The 23,910-nt window shown below is 40.7% G+C and overlaps 1 pseudogene; it reads left to right on the forward strand.

Annotated features, from left to right (window-relative positions):
- Positions 1-341: 341 nt before the first annotated feature.
- Positions 342-23,910, forward strand: part of LOC136157278 (cytochrome P450 2C9-like) — a 32,571-nt pseudogene continuing 9,002 nt past the window's right edge.

Raw genomic sequence — 23,910 nt, forward strand, 5'->3', positions numbered from 1 at the left:
TTTGAGCCTTTTTTGGCATCAAACTATTTATGTCAATAATTCTCAATCCTGGTTGTGTGTTAGAACCATTTAATTTTTTAATTAGCAATACCTGGACCCCAACCCAGTACAAATATACCAGAATCTCTGGAGTCATCATTGGACACAGAGAAAATAAGACTAAAGAACAGTTTGTTTTTGGTTTTGTCAGAGTGGCCAAGTCCCACAGAATAGAGTACAAAGTGGGTATAATTGATTGATCTCTTTACACCTAAGACAGGTGCAAATTGAATTAGCAGGGACTGTTATAAAAGCTTTAGGTTTCAGGCTCACAATCTTCAGAGTGAGAAGAGACGGCATCAATGGATCTGGCTGTGGCCCTGGTGCTCTGTCTCTGCTCTCTACTTCTGCTCTCACTCTGGAAACAAAACTCCGGCAAAGGGAAAATCCCGCCGGGCCCCACTCCTCTCCCGATTCTTGGAAATACCCTACAGTTAGATGCTAATGACATTAGCAAATCCTCAAGCAATGTGGGTAGGTTTTATGCTCCTCCAGTGGCTTGCAAACAGTAAGTAAATTAAGCCCAGTTATGACACTGGTGGGCTTCCCTGGGGTTTCCTAGGTGGTGCTAGGGGTAAAGAATCTGCCTGTCAGTGCAGGAGACTTAAGAGACTCATGTTTGATCCCTGGGTTAGGAAGATCCCCTGGAGGAAGGCACCGCAACCCACTCCAGTATTCTTGCCTGGAGAATCCCATGGACAGAGGAGCCTGGCAGGCTACAGTCCATAGGATTACAAAGAGCTGGACACAACTGAAGCAACTTAGCATGCACGCATGGTGGCTCAGAGAGTAAAGAATCTGCCTACAATGTGGGAGACCAGGGTTTGATCCCATCCCTGAGTCAGGAAGATCTCCGAAGAAGGGAATGGCTACCCATTCCAATATTCTTGTCAGGAGAATTCCGTGGACCAAGGAGCTTGGCAAGCTATAGTCCATGGTGTCGTAAAGGGTTGGTCATGACTGACTAACACACCAGTCTATCCTAAAGGAAATCAGTCCTGAATATTCATTGGAAGGATTGATGCTGAAGCTGAGACTCCAATACTTTGGCCACCTGATGTGAAGAGCTGACTCATTGGGAAAGACCCTGATACTGGGAAAGATTGAAGGCAGGAGGAGAAGGGGACAACAGAGGATGAGATGGGTTGGATGGCATCACCAATTTGATGGATATGAGTTTGAGCAAGCTCCAGGAGTTGCTGATGGACAGGGAAGCCTGGCATGCTGCAGTCCTTGGGGTTGCAAAGAGTCAGACACGACTGAGTGACTCAACTGAGCTGACTAACACACACACATGATACTAATACATATTTCTGGGGGCATATTGTCAAAATAGGTCCTTGTGTAGCAAATTAGTCCCTGTAAATACTGTTACTTCTCTTGCCTTTTCAGGCATGTCATTGTCATAAATAGAGGAACAAAGTAGGATTTTGTGAGTAGAGAAATGTTTAGCTCTTTGTATGGCTGAAATAAAAGTGTCAGAACCTGGGAGTATTGCTTCCCTTCTTTGTTTCATAGCCATTTGCTATGATTTGGGATAGAAGATAAATGGTAAGTGAAGTGTTTTGTGATTCAAAATTTTCTTCCAGAAGTCATATACTATATAAGCTATGTGTTTCCTTCAGATGACCAGGAAAGTAGGACATTTCTGAAAAAGGGCGTTGTGCCTGAGATTAAGGAATTAGCTTGGAATCAGAACCAGCATGAGTGAATGAAAGAAAAAGTCATCAGTCAAGGCCCAGTTGGTGGCATCAGCATTCATTTACATTCTGCAGGAAGCTGGTGTCTGTACCCTGTGAATGCTGCAGGCTGGAAGATGTTTTTTTTTCCCATGAGATGCTGTATGGCCTGGCACTGCCTCTGTGATGCTTCTGTTCTTTCTATTTTACTAATACCAGTGGATCTCAAACTGCGCTGGGCATTAGAGTTATCTGCACTTATTTTTAAAATACAGGTTTCTAATATTCATCTTTGGGCTACAGAATCAGAATTCTAATGACTGACCTGTGGTGATTCTGAAGCAGGCAGGTGGCTGTTGGTTTAAAGGTGGGCCTGGAGGGTTGATACGTTGCCCAAGGATCAGAGATTGAGTAAGAAGGTTTTCAAATTTGAATCTTCTATATATAGCCATGGAACGCTGGAAAGGAATTGAAATTCTCTACCTCAGTTTCCTTATTTATAAGCTGGGGTGAATAAACCTGCTGAAGATGCTGATATGTGGGTTAATTATAATCTGTGTACCAGTTACTTGAGTCCTATCTATAAAGTGGAAACTGTAACAATTACTATAATACTTATGTATTCAGAAATATTTTAGGCTGTTTGTGGAAGAATAGAAATGTAAAAGTGTGATAATAATATAGAGTCAGGTATTATATTTTATCAAGTTGTGACCTATTTTGTGATTACATGCATCTCCTTCCCCAGCTCTCAGAAGTCTATGGCCCTGTGTTCACTGTGTATTTTGGCATGAAGCCCACTGTGGTGGTGTATGGATGTGAAGCAGTGAAGGAAACTCTGATCGATTTGGGAGAAGAGTTTTCTGGAAGAAACAGTCTCCCGTTGCTTGAAAGAATTAATAAAGGACCTGGTAGGTGTGCTTGTGTGTGTGTTCAGCATTGGCATTGGGGGTGGAGAGGGTAGATTAGAGGAATTTGAAGAACCTGGCAGCAGGTCTTGGTTTACCTGAAAGGTTGCCAACTGTAAGCTCACTCCTCCTTGCCTAGGGCCTCCCTCCTGTTAATAGTTTCTGAATCCTCTTTAGCAATGGCAAGAGATGGAAGGAGACCTGGCACTTCTCCCTCATGACCCTGTGGAATTTTGGGATGGGGAAGAGGAGCATTGAGGACCGAGTTCAAGAAAAAGCCCGCTGCCTGGTGGAGGAGTTGAGAAAACCAATGGTGGGAGATGCTGTATTCTGTAAGCCTGACCCCCAAAGCCCCCTCTCTTCTCTTTTGACATCCTTGGAAACATTTCAGGAGAGGCCACGTCTTTCACATGGGTTATAGTTGTCAGCCCTTCTGTGGAGGGGGAGAGTATGAATAAGAGAGAGCCAAGGGAGCTTTTGTGTATCTGTGCTTGTCATATGTGTAATTGTGCATGCAGTGTGGATATTGGTCATTTAATCATAATCCTGAACCTCTTTTCAAGTCAGAAGTCACAAGGAATGGTTTTGAATTATTTCCTGCATTAAATAACATTGTTTTTCCATAGCATAAATGTGGTTGTCTATTTCAGAGCATTTCAGCAGGGAATATTTGTTAAGTGGACAGGGTGGGAATGACCTCATCATGCCCTTATGTAGTATGAAACTTGTGACTTGTATGTTACATAAGTGAACAATATTTATATAATAAGCCTCACAGACACATTTGAGGGCCCAGGCCTGTAGTTCTGACTAAGAGTAATACTATTTTATTTTATTAGGCATATCTTAGTACAGTTCTTATCAATATTGATTTCTCTGTGCAGACAGTACCATTTAAAAATATCAGCTTTCATTTTTCTTGTTAATACTTAGTGTATTGATTTATATATACATTTATTTATAAATTTTGAATAAATACTTGCTAAATCATAATTCTGCAAAATACACAAATACTAAGCTAGAAAATGTTTGGTTTAACTAGACTTTAGCCTTATCAGTAAATGCTACCCTGTCTTCTCTGAATGAAATTTGGCTTTGCTTTCGGTTTGCTAAACATTGCCCCCTCTTTACTGGATTTTGGTAACAAATGTATGGTAATTATTTACTTCCCACTACTAGGTATAATGACCCATACAATGGTTATCACAAGGATTCTGATTTTCAGCTCATATTTCAAATTACTCTGTTTTAAAATTCTTCCTTCTATATTAAATGGAAGACTTGAATCAGATTTACTGTGAATCACATGTTGACAAAGAAATTCCCAAGACTTTCAAAATTACTATCTATCTGTCTAGCCAAAACAAAAGTTGTTTTAAACTTGTTGCTGCTGCTGCTGCTAAGTTGCTTCAGTTGTGTCCAACTCTGTGCGACCCCATAGATGGCAGCCTACCAGGCTTCCCCGTCCCTGGGATTCTCCAGGCAAGAACACTGGAGTGAGTTGCCATTCCCTTCTCCAATGCATGAAAGTGAAAAGTGAAAGTGAAGTCGTTCAGTCGTGTCTGACTCCTAGAGATCCCACGGACTGCAGCCTACCAGCTTCCTCTGTTCATGGGATTTTCCAAGCAAGAGTACTGGAGTAGGTTGTCGTTGCCTTCTCCGGTTTTAAGTTTAGATCTCTCTAATTTTAAAAGGAACCAGGCTTAGAAGCTCCTTAAAGAAGCCTGGCATAGTTCCATGCCTTAACCATTTGTTCCCAACACTTTACAAAAATTTGTAGTAAAAAAACTATGTAACATGAGATCCATGATCTTAACAAATTAAGTGTCCATTATAACTATGGATGGAGGTTTGTAACATTGTAACAGGAGACAGTGACCAAAATCATACCAAAGGAAAAGAAATGCAAGAAGGCAAAGTGGTTGTTTGAGGAGACTTTAAAAATAGCTGGGGAAAGAAAAGAAGTGAAAGTCTAGGGAGAAAGAGAAAGATATACTCAACTAAATGCAGAGTTCCAGAGAATAGTAAGGGGAGATAAAAAGGCCTTCTTGAATGAACAATGCAGAGAAAGAGAGGAAGATAACAGAAGATCTCCTCAAGAAAATTGGAGATAACAAGAGAACATTTCATGCAAAGATGGGTGCAATAAAGGACAGAAACGGTAAGGACCTAAAAGAAGCAGAAGAGATTAAGAAGAGGTGGCAAGAATACACAGAACTGTACAGAAAAGGTCTTAATGACCTGAATAACCACAATGATGTAGTCACTCACCTAGAGCCAGACATCCTGGAGTGTGACATCAAGTGGGCCTTAAAAAGCATTACTACAAAAAAGGTTAATGGAAGTAATGGAATTCCAGCTAAGCTATTTAAAATCCTAAAAGATGATGCTGTTAAAGTGCTGCACTCAGTATATCAGTAAATTTGGGAATCTCAGCAGTGGCTACAGAATTGGCAAAGGTCAGTTTTCACTCCAATCCCGAAGAAAGGTAACACCAGAGAATGTTCAGACTTCCATACAATTTCACATGCTAGCAAGGTGATGCACAAAATCCTTCAAGCTAGGCTTCAGCAGTATATGAGCTGAGAACTTCCAGATGTACAAGTTGGGTTTTGAAGAGGCAGAGAAAGGCAATCTGAAACAGATCAGATTGCCAACATTTTTTGGATCATGGAGAAAGAAGGGAGTTCCAGAAAAACATCTACTTCTTCTTTATTGACTACATTAAAGCCTTTGACGGTGTGGATCACAGCAAACTATGAAAAGTTGTTAAAGAGATGGTAATACCAGACCACCTTACTTGTCTCGTGAGAAATCTCTATACAGGTCAAGAAGCAGTGATTAGAAGGAGACATGGAACATGGACTGTTAAAAATTGGTAAAGGAGTACAACAGAGCTGCATATTGTCACCTTGCTTATTTAAAACTTCTATGCAGTGTTTGGGCTTCCCTGGTGTGAATTGCCAGGCTGCATAAATCACAATCTGGAATCAAGATTGCCAGGATAAATATCAGCAGCCTCATATATGCAAATGATATCACTCTAATGGCAGAAAGTGAATTTTTGTGTAGCTATTTGTAGGTGGAAGAAAGGGCAACTTTTTTGGCATGTGATGCTTTATTATTTCAAGAAAGGTAAAAACATAGCTGAAGCACAAAAAGGATTTGTGTAGTGTTTGGAGAAGGTGCTATGACTGATTGAACATGTGAAAAGTGGTTTGCAAAGTTTCATGTAGGAGATTTCTCACTAGACAATGCTTCCTGATCAGGTAGATCAACTGAAGTTGATAGTGATCAGTTATTGAGAACAATCCAGGTGGGAGATAGCCAACATGCTCAAAATATCCAAATTAAGCATTGAAAATCATTTGTACCAGCTTGGTTATGTTAATCACATAGATGATTTGGTTCCACATAAGTTATGGGAAAAAACCTTGACTGTATTTCCACATGCAATGCTCTACTTAAATGTAATAAAAGCATTCATTTTTAAAACAAATTGTGATGCGTGATGAAAAGTGGTTACTGTACGATAATGTGGGAAGAGATCATGAAGCAAGCAAAATGAACCACCAACCACACCAAAGGCTTGTCTTCACGCAAAGAAGGTAATGTTATGTTTATGGTAGAACTCTATTATGAGCTCCTTCTGGAAAACCAAACTATTAATTCCCACAAGTACTGCTTCCAGTTAGAACTTGATGAAAAATGTCAGGAATTAGTCAACTGAAAATCCATAAATCTCCATGTGAATAATGCAAAGCCACATGTTTCTTTGATGACCAGGCAGAAACTGTTACAGCTTGGCTGGGAAGTTCTGATTCAACCGCTGTACTCACTGGACATTGCACCTTCAGGTATCAATTTATTTTGGGTTTTACAAAATTCTCTTAATGGAAAAATTTTCAGTTCCCTGGGAGACTGTAAAAGGCACCTGGAACATTTTACTCAAAACCAAAAAGTTTTAAGAAGATGGAAGTATGAAGTTGCGTGAAAAATTGCAGAAGGTAGGGGAACAAACGGTGAACATGTTGTTCAATAAAGTTCTTGGTGAAAATGAAAGATGTCTTTTCTTTTTACTTCAACAAAGGAAATTTTTGGCCAAATGGATACTTTTTGTTTCTGTAAGTTTGACTCATTTAGATATTTCATATAAGGGGAATTATGAATCCTTTGTCCTACTGTGATTGGCTTTTTTCACTGAGTACAGTTTGCTCAAGTTTCATCTATGTCGTATCATGTGGGAAGATGCGTTTCATTTTTATGGCTGAATACTATTCCAGTATATGTATTTACATGTTTTCTTTATTCATTAATCAATGGGGAATATTTAAGTTGTTTTACCTCAACTTTTAAGGTTATGGAAGTACAAATATCACTTTGAAAGTTTGAGTCAGTTCTTATGAATAGAAACTCAGAAAGGGGATTACTGGGTAATATGGTAATTCTAGTTTTAATTATTTGGGAAACCATCCTAGTATTTTCCATAGGAGCTCCTGGTAGTAGTATTCTATCTCCCCACCCTCACCAACAGTTGTTATTTTCTTCTCCACTCCCTCCCTCTCCTTCTATCCCTTCATCCTTCTTTCCTTCTTCCTTTTTTTTTTTTTTTGGATAGTGCCTATTCTAACAGATAGAATAAGTGATATCTCTTGCTTCTGATTTGCATTTTCTAATGTAGAGTGTAAATCTGGACAATTTCCCCACTATTTTGTAATGCAAGTGTCTGATTTGATCTTTGATGGCTGAGGCATCCATTTCAAAGGGGCATCCAAAGCTGACTGTCTCAGATAAACAGTCACAGGACTAGATAAAGAGCTGGTTGCCTCTCCTCACTGAGTCTCCTTTGTTTTAGAGATCTTGCTTGATTTCAGTGACTGACTTTTTGAGCTATGTTTTTTCCTTTTCTCTTCCTGTGCTTTAAATTCCCACTTATATATATTAAGTTCACCAATAGTTGTACACCTTAAACTAATATATTGTAACTCAGCTATACTTTAGGTAAAAAAGAAAGTGAGCCCTTCACTGGGAATATGATTAACTTGATTTAAATGATGGGAAAAAATCAGAATTTATTAAAACATACTGTGAAATATAATATTTCCTGCTGTATTGAAGGGCAAGAAGTCACAGCCTTCAGTGATTTTGGGCCTCCAAATGTGAGGTCTCCCAAAAGGGAACACAATGCCTGTGATCCAACAGATGCCGCCACCCCCACGGTGATTACTGAGGAGCTGGGACTGTGGTGGGGGAGGGGTGGATGCAGGAAGCAGCCATTTGCCACATCTGCCACCCCTGACTGTAACCCAGGAACTAGGTAGCTGAAGGTACATATGAAAGGAATGAATTCAGTGAGCCCAGAGGCTTGCACCTTATGAACCACAATCTCTCTCATGTAAGCTTCACCTCTTCTGATTCTACTTGTGATTCTTTCAGCTGTTCATTAAGCAAAAAATATTTTGAGGTCCCTAGTTATTCTCCTTTGTATATCAGTGCTTAATTTCCTACAGGCTTTCCAGACAGATGATATTCAGCACTCATAATTTTAGTTATTAAATGGTATTTTAAAATTGCCTCTTTAAATTTTAATTTTCACCATTTTCTCTTCAAATTAACAGGCATCTTGGGTGAAAAGGGTACAAGAAAAGGCAGCAGAAGTGAATTGAATAATAAAAAACAACCCGTTAATTAATTACCTATGCTGAAATCTACTCATTTTAAGTTAAAAGTGAAATGTTGATTTTATGCTTGGTGAATATTTGTTGTTAAGGGGATTTGTAGATATGATATTGTTTAAAGTTTCTAAAACAACTTTCACATGTTATCTCAAACACCAGGTGTTTCATCTGTATGACTTCAATTGTCCAAAGGGATGCCCACTGCAATTGAAGGACTTCTAGGTCCTTCTAGAAAGGCTCCCATTACTCACAAGTCTTGTCATTCAGTCTCCACTGTTGACTAAAAAAACATAGTCACATCCTGAAAGTAGAGATTTATTTTATTTGGTGGGAATGGTTAGGACTCTAAGTGTGGGAGACCACCTTACAGTCGCTCTGAGAAAACTGCTCCTAGGAGGCAGGAGGGGGAGTCAGGCTATATACAAGTTTGCAACAAAGGGAGCAAGCAGTCTGAATATCAAAGATCAGATATCAAGTTAAGGAATTTAGCATTCTGTGTATGAGAAGATGCAAGCCTATGGACTCACTGAATTCATTCCTTTGACATGTGCCTCAGCTCTCTGGGGCCAAATCCAGTTTCCTTGTTCACCTGGAGGAATGCAGCCTCCTGAAACTTCTTCTTGCCTTCCCCCAGCTCCTCAGCAGTCATCTTGGGGGGTGGCAGCATCTGTCAGATCTCAGTTTTGGGAGCCCTCATTCATATTTGGAGGCCAGAAATCACTAATGGCTATGACATTTCTTGTTTATTGATATGGCAGGAGGTACTTTAATTTCACACCACTTAGTTGCTATTTAGGGATTTTGCGGTGGCTCATCAGTAAAGAATCCATCTGCAATGCAGGAGATGTGAGAGATGCAGGTTCCATCCCTGGATCAGGAAGGAGGTAATGGCAACCCACTCTAGTATTCTTGCCTGGAGAATCCCATGGACAGAGGAGGCTGGCAGGCTACAGTTCAATTACAAACAAGGTATAAAATGCAAATATTATAGTATAATATGAAGATGGGCATGATCTCTGCACACACTGTTTGAGGGAATGAAAGAGAATGGCATAATCTAACTGGACTTCTTTATGACAGGTGGTTGAAAATAAATTTAATATGTTTGCATGAAGGACAAGGAAAGGAATTTCAGATGCGTGAATAGTGGATGTAAAGGTGCAAAGGTATATGATGGGAAAGAGTAGGTGAATGAAAGAGAGAAACCTTAATTGAGTATAAAGTAAAATTGAAGAAGGAATTCATAGGGCCTGGACCCCATCTTAGGCCTGTTCAGCTGATCATGCTCGGCCACCTCTCCAATGGACTCTGAACTCGGTGTTTAGTGCCTTTGGAAATGACAACAGAAGGATAAGACCCATTCCAGACAGGGGAACCTTGAAGATCGTATCCAGGTTACTCCTCGCCTAAGAGAACACATACACTAATCACCCCTTCCTCCAGACAGGCCATAAATTTTCTGTACCTATCGGAGTGTAACCTCAGGCTTATTGATTAGTGGCTAATTGTTTAACTATCTAAGCACTTGGCACATGAATGGTGGGATTATTGGGATTGTATTTACCCTTCCTTTGTTTATGTAAGTCTCAGGGAATTTGGGGTGGTGGGTTCGGACACGTACACATGGGGTATAAAAGATTTTCACAAATGCTGGTCGGGGTCCTTGACTAAGAGGAGACTCTGCCTTGGGCCTGTTGCAGGAAGGGGGACCCCTTCCAGGGCCCAAAGCTGGCTCTTGTCTAACACTCAGAAATGAATTGTCCGAGGAGACACATGCTGACAAAGCAAGAGATTTTATTGGCAAAGGGCACCCGGGTGGAGAGCAGTAGGTAAGGGAACCCAGAACTGCTCTGCCGCATGGCTCGCAGTCTTGGGTTTTATGGTGATGGGATTAGTTTCTGGGTAGTCTTTGGCCAATCATTCTAATTCAGAGTCTTTCCTGGTGGCCCACACATTGCTCAACTAAGATGGGTGCTAGTGAGAGGGATTCTGGGAAGTGGACAGACACGCGGTGTCTCCTTTTGACCTTTTCCGAACTCTTCCAATTGGTGGTGGCTTATTAGTTCCGTATTTCTTATCAGGATCTCCTGTCATAAAACAACTCATGCAAATGATTACTATGGTGCCTGGCCAGGGTGGGCGGTTTCAATCAGTGTGCTTCCCCTAACAACTCCCCCCTGAGAGACTTCATACTCAAAATGCTTCTTGGGAATTGGGGCAAAGGTCTCTTTCTTCTGTAACTTCTTCCTGCTGTGCCTGGGCGTAGGCCAGCCTAGCAGAGCAGAGGTCTCTCTCTACCTGATCTAAGTTGGGGTGTTCCATATCTGAAACCAGCTTTCACTCTTGTAATAACAGCAATTTAGTTTGAAACTGTTGGCACCTCTCAGAGAAGAAATAGACAGGGGCCAAACAGGAGCCCTAACAGGATGGTCATCACTGGTCCCCAGAAACAGGAGGCAACATTTGGGGTGAGGGCTGCAGGGTTTGTGACTTTTTTTTTTTTTTTTTTGATTGGCTGGTGGTGAAGCAACAGAGCTCTGCTCCAGGAATCTTGTGTTTAGTCTGAAGTTACCGTCCTCCACCTGGGTGGGGGCTCCAGTTCTGTAGAAGAACTCAAAAGACATTGTTATGCATATTTCTTTGAGTAGGAACCAGGACCCTGTCTCAAGGCTGTACCACCATTTGATTGTTTCTCTCCTGTTTCTATATTCCCTCCCTTCCCTGATTAGCAATCGTTTGAATCCACTCTTTGGAACTCAGGGAAGGTCAAGGAGGCTGAATGAAGCCTATATCCTACAGATAAGAAATGGAGAACACACAGCAGATTTGTACTCCAGAGTCGCCACCCCAGAGTCTTGCTCAGCTTTTTTTTTTTTTTTTTGGATTAGATTATTTATTTATTTATTTATTTATTTATTTTTATTTTTCAGTGGGTTTTGTCATACATTGATGTGAATCAGCCATAGAGTTACACGTATTCCGCATCCCGGTCTCCCATCCCATCTCCCTCTCCACCCGATTCCTCTGGATCTTCCCAGCCCAACAGGCCCGAGCACTTGACTCATGCCTCCCACCTGGGCTGGTGGTCTGTTTCACCACAGATAATATACATGCTGCTCTTTTGAAACATCCCACCCTCCCCTTCTCCCACAGAGTTCAAAAGTCTGTTCTGTACTTCTGCGTCTCTTCTTCTGCCCTGCATATAGGGCCATCGTTACCATCTTTCTAAATTCCGTATATATGTGTTAGTATACTGTAATGTTCTTTATCTTTCTGGCTTACTTCACTCTGTATAATGGGCTCCAGTTTCATCCATCTCATTAGAACTGATTCAAATGAATTCTTTTTAACGGCTGAGTAATAGTCCATGGTGTATATGTACCACAGCTTCCTTATCCATTCGTCTGCTGATGGGCATCTAGGTTGCTTCCTTACACGCCAGTCAGGATGGCTGCTATCCAAAAGTCTATAAGCAATAAATGCTGGAGAGGGTGTGGAGAAAAGGGAACCCTCTTACACTGTTGGTGGGGATGCAAACTAGTACAGCCACTATGGAAAACAGTGTGGAGATTTCTTAAAAAAACTGGAAATAGAACTACCATATGACCCAGCAATACCACTTCTGGGCATACACACTGAGGAATCCAGATCTGAAAGAGACACGTGCACCCCAATGTTCATTGCTCAGTTTTAATTTAGAGAACAGGGCAACTATGACTGTGATAACTTCTTGTCAAAATGGGGCATAGGACTGCCTCAGCTTGGAGAAGAGACACTGAATTGGAAGTATTTCTGAGTTCCAAGTCCTAGATCTGAGCCTTGTATGATTAAAATCTCAATCCCTTGGTCTACCATTTTGTTGTAACAGACCCAATTAGTAGTAGTTGGAGGAGGGATAACTGGAATTTTAATAGACAAAATAGATCTCTTTCTTTTTAGAAGAATAGGCCTGAAACCCAGTCTGGACCTGGCATTTCAGGGAGACTTTTAGCCAGGTGGCCAGTTGCCTAGTTTTATAAAAAGTAAGGTTGCAGTTACTAGCTTCCAGCAGACATTGTTTGGAGAATGGTGGCATCTAAGCCTGCCACGACTCAGACATTTCAAGAGTTTAGCAATACAAGGTCTAATCTGAAATTACACCCATAGTAACACCTAGTTATTCCCCAGGGTGCCTGAACCATAGCTGAGCACTCTGTTTTGACTTTTAATTGTAAAATTTTCCTTAATAACCAAAGCAGATGTCACCATTAATGATGTCAGTGTTTCTCTAGGTATGAGAAGATGCAAGAATTGGGACTCATAAAATCTCCTGAAAAGATCTAACTATCTGAAGGCCTGTTCTGCCAGTTTTTTTTAGAGCACAGAGTGCCTCATTCCTGATTTTCACCCCTGAACTCCTTTCAGGGCCGTTGAAAGTCAGAGTTGCAGTGGCCATGATTTAATCTCTCTAGATGCAGATGGCAAGTGTCAATCTTCAGTTGGCAGAGCCCCTTTTTGCTCATAAACTTGACCATGATTTTGAGGGGGGCATTTCATGACCATTTTATCCCATGGTGCGGAGAATGTCCATTCTCAGGTTTGGCAAAGATTTTGTTGACAGGCCACTCAATGTGCTGTTACTGAACTAGGCCATAAAACAATATCCAAAATTCTCTGGACCACCTGTCTTACTAGCCTCTTGGTCCAAGAAAACATTCCCTCTTGTTGTTTTTTCTCATATCTAGAGTTACACTGTTATCATCATCGTTCTCATAGGGAACTATGTATTATTTTATCAGAGGCCTCAGTCACTCATTTGGCAGTGTAAGAAACAGCAATTTTGTAAAACAGGTGAAATATAAAGAACATAGCCAGCAGTATTAGTAAAGTCACAAGTAAGACTTGAGCTTCCATTAGATGTAACCCAGTATATCCCAGGTCATCTGACTTAGTCTACTCTGTACGAATCTTTATCTTTCAGGGAAATTATACATTGGCACCACCATCTATAAGGCACATAGCCCAGTTTTCTAGTGTTACTAGACTGATTATCCTTAGTATGATTTAATTGTTTCCAACACAGAGGAGACTTTAAACCTAAATTACCATAGCCTGGTGTTATCTATATAAATCCTTCTCATAATTGTGGGAGATTTCTTTATCCTTTGCTGAAACTTTTCTTGTTGCTCTGATTAAGCTTGAGTAATAGAAAAAACCTCAAATTTATGGCCAGAGTCAGAGCAGGCATTATTAATTGACCCGGTGAGGGGATCCCATCTAGTAGTATCACAGTGACCTGAATATGACTATAATTTTTTTTTTAAGTAAATTTCCTTAGGGCCAACAATTTATAGAGTCTTGTAGTAGAGAAATTTACCAAGGTAACCCAGAACTAGATACAGGTAATTGGCCACAAACCCAACAACTGGATTGATTTCTAAAACTATCATAGGATCAGGCCTATGATAGAAAAGCATTTGATTTATAGGCAAAGGTCTAAGAAGTCAAGAAAACATTATAAATGATCATACGAATCAGGTCCAGCATCTTGGACAAGCTGTCTGCCTCTGATGTCGTCGTCTTCTCATCCTGGTGTAGTGTAGTTTCTCCTGTTTGAGCATCATTTTAAGGTGAGATCAGGTCAGCTGTTTTCTCTATAGACCAATCCAGTGTAGGGGCCTTTGGAAGTGGGAATTAATCTAAGAGTTAATTTCCTTCCGTTTCATTGTGCATGAGCTAGTTAAGAGTACCTGATAAAAAGTCTTTCCATCCAGGTTGGAGACAGTCCCTTAAATTATGTCTTTTTCCAGTCCTGGTTGCAGGTCATGAGGCATCTGATCTTTATCCAAAGATAGATTATTAAGATAAGCTTCAGAAACAAACTTAGGGTGTTCTTTAAGGATTCAATTAAATTTTACATTAATATCACATAACAGCAAAGAACTATCTGAGAAATGAGTCTTACTACATGCAGACCTCCATTAACAAACTGGGGTTTAACATTTTTTTGAAATATCTTTTTCTCCCTAAAGTTACCCTCATTTTTATCAAATACAACCAAATTAAGGCTAGTTTGCTTGCAAAATAGGTCTGTTATCACTAATTTTGGTCTGATGATTTATATAGCCATAACTGATGATAGACTTTTTATTTTGCTGAAACACTTATTGGATCTCAGACTGAACTTTTAATATAAAACAGGGCTGGGAAACTCACACGAAAGGCTTATCACAGATTTTGCCTAACAAATCTAGGTGAACTCTTTTCTTTTTAAGGTCTCAAAAATTCCTTGAGATTTTTGTACCTGTTAGTGAGATAACCTTTTTAGCTCATTTGATAAGCTTACTGGAAACTTAAAAGTTTCAAATTTCTGGAGGAGTCAGATAGACAGAAAATATAATTGTTTTGTTTATAACATGTAATTTTACCAAATTATTTTTATAATTAGTTTGAGAGGAAGGTTTTCCCTACTCCCAGAAAACACATGATTTAAACCTGTAATTTCTCAGATAGAAACCATGAAAGTTATAAGCATATTTGCTGGTTCATTCAGTCCTTTGTTAACTTTTGTGAAGTCATCAGGGTTTTCATTAGAATACCAAGACATATCAAAATGTTAAGAACTCCATATAATTTCTAGGATATCTGTATTAGTAATTTTTCATACATTATAACATGAGCAGATTTATTACTCATTTGATAATCTTTTATGTAATTTAACCAACCAAATAGTTTAATATCTCTCTTTGGGATGTTTCAGGGGCCCTCTGAAGCACCCCAAAGTTAGCTAGAGGTCAAAGGAACTTCAAAAGAATTCGATTTAGGAATTTTTATGGAAAAGATCAATTAAAAGCGTTTAGAACATTTGGTCAGATTTAGTCAATGTTGATGGCTGTATCATTTAGCTTGTTGATATGTCACAATGGGAGTAAATATCAAGGCTCAAGGTCTAGTGAAAGTCAGCTCAACCATCTTGGACCTAATTGGCTCTAAGCAGTTTTCTTACAACCATGTCATTCCTAACAAAATCCACTTACCTAACTAATTGTAATTCAATTTTAGAAAATCCTGATCATGCATAACTCTTTTTAGTATTCTTTCATACGTTACTGAAAGCACACTTCCTGCTTTCCTTTAGCAATCAAGAGCTAACTTTTATATTAGCATTTTATAGATTGGTGAGCATAAATACCAGTGATAATTTCTAAAACTCTTGCTTTCTTAAAACATTTTAGGATGACATCGAACATTATTCATTTATAGTCCCAAATCTCTTTAGTTTTTCTGTAAAAGGAAATCAGTGTTTAGTAGTAAATGTTTCAAAATCTTATTTCATTTGGAAATGACCTAATTATTTAATAGACTTCCAATACTTAGTTTAGCACAACCCTTAGAAATTCAAGTTATGCCAATCTGGGGAGACCATTGTAGACAGATATTCTTAAAGAATAATTATTCTTAATAGAGTTTATATATAAACTCATACCTCATTTACATTTTCTAGAAGTTTTTTCACTTGAGGTAATTTCCTTGTTGACAAACGAGGTAATAGGTATAATATTTAACTTATATTAAACCTAGGTACAATGAAAATATTCTACTAGAGGTTAATTACTCTAAGACATGTCTATATTAGATAGGTCAACAAACAAGCATTAATATCAGGTATTTAGTACTGAATATTTCCCAGTTCACCTAAACCTGGAATTTATTGTTTAATTTAGAATTATTTGATTTGTAAGCACTTACCCCCTTTTTTAAGCCAATTAAATAGAGCTCATTTAAAAATTAACCTAAAAAATATTTTCCACAGACAAAGACATACCAAAACATATTTAGACAGACACAGTGCAAGATCTAGCTTCATTTTCTAAGTTTGGTCATGAATTAGATATTACAATATAAAATTTACTAGTTTATAAAAAAAGTTGAAATAAATAACATTTTTAAAGGCTTTTTTCCTTTTTCTCTCAGTCTCAGGAGTTAGAGGTGGTCTAGATAAGTGTTCCTGAGAGCCGTGGTCTCACGGCACAGGAAAAGAAAATCAAGTTCTAACAAAATCGCAGCAGGTCTAAATGGTGTCCAGACAAAGCAAAATGGCCGTCACAAATCATAACACAGAACAGAATTAAAACACATACATATAAACCTGGCAGTCCTCATCAGACACTCCCTTAAATACAAGAATACAGTCTCTCAGAAAACCTTCTATAGAGACACAAAACTTCAGATGTCTTCAAAGATTTCAAAAGGAGGAAAGGAAGCCAGGTTGAAAGGATGAGGAGGAGGCGGGAAAGGGGGGCAAAAGGGGTGGATTTACAGACGTCTCCTGCCACCTACAGACACCCAGGTGTTACAGGACTTTTCCCTGGGCTTCCAGAAAAGGGAGACCAGAGACAATGCTGGCACACACACAAACACGGAGAGCCAAAGACAAACACACAGACAGACAAACGTCGGGCGACAACACAGCGCTGGGTTTTCGGGCCCCCTGAATTTTCTTTCCCCCCGGTACAAGGTTTACCTTACCAAATGGCGTCCACTGCTCACTAGACTCGGGATCAGGAGAGGAACTCTCCTTCCCGCAGAGCCGGCTGCCTTCCAGTGCACTCGCTGGCCTCGGTCTTGCGCTGGCTGGAACGTCCAATCCGTTCCCCCTTTATAGAAAGCTTTCTCCTGCGCCAGATACCTTTGTGCTTCTCAGCAGGGCCTCGGATTTACACTGGACTTTTCCTGAGCACCGGTGCTATTATCTATCCTTCCCCTCTGTCCTGGAAGTGTTCTCTTTCCCTGGTCAAGGGATCCCGGACGAGCCCCCAAAATGTTATGCCCGATGTCCAAATCCCCGAGTGGGAAGAGAGAAGTCTTCCAAGATAATGCAACTCGCAAAAAAAGGGAAGTTTATTGCTGACTCGAGTCAGGGCTTGCTGCCGCAACCAACGCAGTGGTGCAGGGTCAGAAAGCCCTGAGCAGAGGTGGTTACCCAAATTTATAAGGTATGCATAAGCGGTTAGTAGCTGGCTTAAGCAGATTGGTTACAAGTTTGCAAAGCAATTTTATTGGTACAAACTTTCGTGGGCTTTTGTTCAAACTTGGGCATTTGTGGGTTTTTCAGCTTTCCCCTGATAGGTTCCCTTTTTCTTGCTAGGCGCATGTTGATTGGCTGGCTCCAGGTGGCCTGATAATCATGTTACCCTGGAAAACCAGGCCTACTCCTAATCTAGGCTGCCAGTCATGGCGCAGCCTCACAGAAACAGTGTCACACTATTTTTTTGGGCTCCAAAATCACTGCAGATGGTGATAGCAGCCATGAAATTAAAAGATGCTTACTCCTTGGTAGGAAAGTTATGACCAACCTAGATAGCATGTTAAAAAGCAGAGACATTACTTTGTCAACAAAGATCCATCTAGTCAAGGCTATTGTTTTTCCAGTGGTCATGTATGGATGTGAGAGTTGGACAATGAAGAAAGCTGAGCACCGAAGAATTGATGCTTTTGAACTGAGGTGTTAGAGAAGACTCTTGAGAGTCCCTTGGACTGCAAGGAGATCTGACCAGTCCATCCTAAAGGAAATCAGTCCTGGGTGTTCATTGGAAGGACTGATGCTGAAGCTGAAACTCCAGTACTTTGGCCAGGTCATGTGAAGAGTTGACTCATTGGAAAAGACCCTGATGCTGGGAGGGATTAGGTGCAGGAGGAGAAGGGGATGACAGAGGATTAGATGGCTGGATGGCATCACCAACTCGATGGATATGAATTTGAGTAAACTCTGGGAGTTGGTGATGGACAGGGAGGCCTGGTGTGCTGTGATTCATGGGGTGGCAAAGAGTCGGACACAACTGAGTGACTGAACTGAACTGAACTGAACTGAATCTTAACTCATTGCTGATTTGTCTACCATGGATGGGAATAGATATGATGTAAAGCAATCCAAGCCTGTGCCCTGAGACTGGGAAACAGTGAAACAGTCATAAGCCTTATCCTCTTACTGCTCTAAGGGATTGTAAGTCATTGATTTCTTTCCCTAGTCCTCCTTAAGAGCAGATTAGGGTGTCTCCAATGGTAAACATTTCATTGTCATAGACCCACTTTAGGTAATAACAGAAGTAGTGACAAAGGAGTGGTCCTTTATCTGGTCCTGTTAGGGACATTAAGGTATTTTAATAGTAGGCTGGGTGGAGCAATGTTGCCTACAAGCAAAAGGGTCCTGATTATAAGAGTTAGTAATTGGCTCAAGAACAAATTGGTAAGAGGCAACCAACCAAATGTTCCATAAAAGTGGAATGGAGATTTGACCCAGGGATGTTTGTAATTTTAGGAGAAGGGTGGTAAGGGTTTGGGCCCCAACGGCCTGCAAGGCTAACTCCCAAAGTGGCAAACTTTATCCCTGGAAGCCCAATTGCCTTTGAAGGGATGCCAACTGATGAACTTCTAGCAGGCATTGTGTGCCTGTCGCTCATCCTAGAAGGTTCACTGAGAGATGGTGATGTTGCACATGTTATAGGAAACATGGAAGATGAAGACCTGAATATCTAGAGGAGTTGGATATTATACAGTATTTCCCTCCCACGGGCTAGCTATTTTTTTGGTTGTCCCTCCGTAAGATTGTAGAGGCGACATTGTGGGCCCAGCAGTGGGGCTGAGGAAAAGAGCATGAAACAGGAAGAAAGGGTGCAGAGCACAACCTTTGAAAGGATGAATAGCACAAGGGCAAAACATAAACCAATTAAAATCAATTGGGTCCGAGATAAGTCAAATTCAAGTAAACCTTAATCCCCAATCTGTAAGCCAAAAGACACACCCAGAGGTGGTGGAACAGTGCTAAGGCACTGTCAAAAGACAAAGGAGTGGGTGGTTCCCCAATGGGTGGGATGATCTTCCCACTCATTAGCATATGAATTCATCCCCCCCCCCCCATCCCCGCTCAAAAAACCTAGCCAGGCCTCATTCCATGGCCCATATCTTGTAGAATGTGACACTTCTCTCTGAATCTTAACAAGTCTACCTCTTACCTATCGCTTTGTCTCTCACTGAATTTTTGCAATAAGACATCAGAGCCTGAGCTTCATTAGGTCCTGAAGCCGGGCATCCTGGGTTTTGGTTAGGCTTGAGTCCTGGGAGAGAGAGCTGAAGGACAGGAGAAAAAAGCAGTGGGAAAAACATGCCAAGGAATCCCCTTCATAGTCTGCCGGAAAATTTGCTAAATATCTGACCGGTGCTCACAGTTTTCATTGGCCTGATCCTTGGCACAAAGAAGAGTAAGGACAGAAGAACCCCCACCGGCTTGTGTAACAGCTACGGGAGCTCAGCAGATAGAGCCTTTGGGACAGGCTGAGGAGTAACCGCTCCATAGTCCCTCAATTGTGCCCACTGCCGCCCGCCTGTTCACGGGGGGTTCGAGGAAACAAGAAACTCGAGATTGTAAAGGAATTAAGATTTCATTAGGCATATGTCCCTCCAGCCATAGGAGCGAGGATCATCTGGAGGTCTTCTGGAATCTGATACTGAGCCACAGAAGCTTTTTGTTGAGTTCGTTTTTTGCTGTCCCGGTTTCCAGCACAATGGGCCTCTTGTCACTTCCCTTGCAATGGGTTTTCTTCGCATTCCACTTCTACCGCGGGAGCTTCACCAAGTTGGGCTTCTGCTGTGGTTGGCCTCCTCCTTGTGGGGCCGTGCTGAGGTTGTTACAGCCAGGTTAAATCTGAGTCACGGCACCATAGATGTCAGGCGAGTGTCTACTCCTTGGTTCTGTCTCGTTGCAACAAAGATTTGGAGTGACAGACATTAAAGTCCTCAGCATATCACAGCTCTCGGGTCTTGGACAGACTGTGTTATAGCTCTCAGGTCTCGAACGGACCGTGTTATACCTCTTAGACAAATCAGTGTTACAGCTCCGTGTTACAGCTCTATTTTATTTAGATAATAACAGGAAAATCCATTCTCAAGGCGTGAGGGCCTGTCGACCCAAAGATGCGAGGAGAAGAGTGTCCCAGCATGTGGGGGAGAGAGAGAGAGAGAGAGAGAGAGAGAGAGAGAAAGAGAGAGAGAGAGAGAGAGAGAGTGAGAGTCCTCCAGCCCTTTGGCTCCTCTTTTTATGTTTTTTCTCCCCTTGGGCCTGCCCTATGTAAATTGGGTTAGCCAGGAGTGTTGTTTGTTCTACCTGAGGTCCTCACTCTGGTCCTCAGACCTTCCTTTGTTCTATTTTTGCAGGCTTTTCTCTTCCTTATCTTTTAGCCACCGCCATTCTGGACTCCTTTTCCCTATTTTAACTACCTAACATTAATAGAGCACACACTCAGTGAGTTTAGTCTGTCTTAATTGTGTTTATTACATAATAATAGGCATGGCACTGGGGCCCTGGAGATTATAAATGCATCATAAAATTAATGCTAGTCTAGGGACATGTTTACAAAATATACTTTTTGCATATTAATGATCCCTTCTACTTAGTATTTAAAACTACCTGCTTGTTATGTAGTCTATGTCACATCATAGCATCAATCCTAAAACAGCATTACTTGTCCTTTTTGATTGCTGTCTGTCTCCTTATTTATGAGAGATAGTTACTTAGTTTGTCAGCTTTGGCATTGCATAACTCCTTCCCTTCCCTTTTCCCCTTGGGCAGAGAAAGCCTCAACTTTCTGTTTTTATGATTGTAGTGTAACTTAAAGCTGTATATTCTTTTTATTCCTACATTTGTTTCTTAGGTCAAACTGCTAATTGCATTGCATGTGGAATACAACCACGATGGTCCTGTATTGTATTTGTGAATCCATCCCCTTTATTATAATTTACATGTAGTTCATTTCGGGTTGTGCTGCCATATTAGCTTTGTACAATTTCAACTTCATCGTGAATATACAGACAGTATTGAGTTCATGTACATTTTTAACAAAGAAGAGAATTATGAAATCTTGATTCAGGCTTATAACATCTTTCATGTTATGGCCCTAATTTATCTATTTCTACTAATTAAAATTTGTTCATCTATAAATAAGAGAAAACCTATTAATAAATGCTTTAATGAATAGAGGCTATATTTATCTCATGTACAAAGAATCTTCTGTCAGTGTAGGAATAGTACAGTAGTCCTGAAACATCAGGGATTCAAATACCTCCCATTTTTATTTACTTATGCTGAGTATATAGAGCTCATGTGCATGCATGCTAAGTCTCTTCAGTCGTGTTTGACTCTTTGCAACCCTTTGGACTGTAACCTGCCAGGCTCACTCATTATTAACACTTCTTGTCCGAAAATGATGTTGGGGTGTTCTAACAACTCCTTCAGATATTTGTTTTGGGTAGGAAGGAGGGCATAGAGGAAGCAATTCCAATAGCCTTCTGCTTGTATCACACTGGTGAAAACCGTGTTGCTTGTTGTTGTTGTTTAGTCACTAAGTTGTGTCTGACTCTTTTGTGACCCCATGGGCGGTAGTCCGCCAAACTTCTCTGTCCATGAAATTTCCCAGGCAAGAATCCTGGAGCAGGTTGCCATTTCCTACTCCAGGGGATCTTCCCAACCCAGGGGTCGAGCCCACGTCTCCTGCATTGGCAAGTGGATTCCTTACCACTGAGCCACCAGGGAAGCCCACTTCTTGGCTCACCTAAATGCAAAAGAGGCTGATGAATGGAACTTTTAGGCAAGTGAGGATTAAGTTAGGAGAAACTGATGTTTGAATCAGCTGATCTATAATCTCTTGCTATATTCTACAGTAGATTTTTTTTCTATAATTGCACCTTGCAGTGTGTGTGTGTGTGTGTGTGTGTGTGTGTATGACTTCCCAGGTGGTACTAGTGGTAAAGAATCCATCTGCCAATACAGGAGATGTAAGAAACATAGGTTCGATCCCTAGGTTGGGAAAAACCCCTGAAGCAGGGCACAGCAATCCGCTCCAGTATTCTTGCCTGGAAAATCCCATGGACAGAGGATCCTGGTGGGCTACAGTCCCTAGGGTCTCAAAGAGTCAGACATGGCTGAAGCAACTTAGCACACACACACACAGAGAGACATATAAAATAGGCTTAACTTTAAAATAATGTGAGTTATTTTGGATTACCTGTAATTCTGAAAAGTTAGCCTGTCAAATAATTGTATCAAATCATTCCTAGGAAAAGCACAATCAACAATTGAACTTTACATTTGGAAGCTTGACAGCTACTATATTTGATTTGTTTGGAGCTGGGGTAGAGACAAGCACTACCCTGGGATGTGGGCTCCTCCTGCTGCTGAAGCACCCAGAGGTCATAGGGATCATAATATGGTGGTCAGGGTGATTTCAGAAGAGATACTGGAAAGAAACTGGGAGTGCTTTCCGTCTTGTTACTCTTAGAGAATTACTTAAATCTCTGTTTGAGCAGCTTAATGTTTTCAGATTTAATGAAGGGGTCTTTCATAAAATAATAAGAGAACATCTTTGTATAACCTGAGAGGTTGAAGACACGGTGTATAGCAGCAAAATCAACACAGCAGCATCTGGATTTCATGAGAGGTCATTTCATTTCATGGCCTGGGACTTCATATTGGTTTTATTATAGAAGGGCCACTTACGTGTCTGCTCGTTCTGAAAATGCCATGTTCTAAAGCCAGAGTAGGGAAAATGGAACCTCTCCTTATTGAAGTCTGAGGGGAAGTTCTAAAACTTAATGAGGTAGCTTGAGATAACATCCAGATTCTGGGAGTGATGAGTGACTGAAAGTCACTTAGTTGTGTCTGATACTTTGTGACCCTATATACTGTAGCCCTCTAGGCTCTTCTGTCCATGGAATTCTCCAGGCAAGAATACTGGAGTGCGTTGCCATTCCATTCTCCAAGGGATCTTCCTGACCCAGGAATTGAACCCCGGTCTCCTGCATTGCAGGTGAATTCTTTACTGTCTGAGATACCAGGGAGGCCCACATTCTGGGAAGTGCTCTAAGCATATAGAGTCACAAAAAAGTGTACCTTTTAGGCATAAGATGCCTATAAAGGTATTTTTTCTTTTTAAGTCCAGAAGTCTGTTTCTATAAAAATGATGCTTACCAAAATAAGAAGTTTGAGGGTCAAAAATTTTAAATTTTACAAAGTGCTTTTTTTTTTTTTTTTTGAAATTTACCTTGTAAGAGTTTATGATTGTACATGGTGGGTTAGAAAAGACATTATCTTGTCCTGTTTCACCATCCCATTAAAAACTTATTACAAATAAGACTAAGAGTTTTAAAATTGAACAAGAGGAGGTCAGGAAATAGCCAGCAAAATTTCAGCATATTTCTGAAGCACAGAGAACATACTGAGGAGTAATAATGAACTCAGTAGGGAAGATGAACTTGCATCCTAAATGTAGAAAGGAAAAGGTACCTAATCAAAGTTAATATGTATCCCTCAGTTTAGTTTAGTTTAGTTCAGTTGCTCAGTAGTGTCTGACTCTTTGTGACCCCATGAATCACAGCACGCCTGGCCTCCCTGTCCATCACCAACTCCCGGAGTCTACCCAAACTCAAGTCCATCGAGTTGGTGATGCCATCCAGCCATCTCATCCTCTGTCTTCCCCTTCTCCCCCTGCCCGCAATCCTTCCCAGCATTAGGGTCTTTTCCAATGAGTCAACTCTTCACATGAGGTGGCCAAAGTATTAGAGTTTCAGCTTCAACGT

Source organism: Muntiacus reevesi, chromosome 2, assembly GCF_963930625.1.
Source record: "Muntiacus reevesi chromosome 2, mMunRee1.1, whole genome shotgun sequence".
Taxonomy (NCBI): Eukaryota; Metazoa; Chordata; class Mammalia; order Artiodactyla; family Cervidae; genus Muntiacus; species Muntiacus reevesi.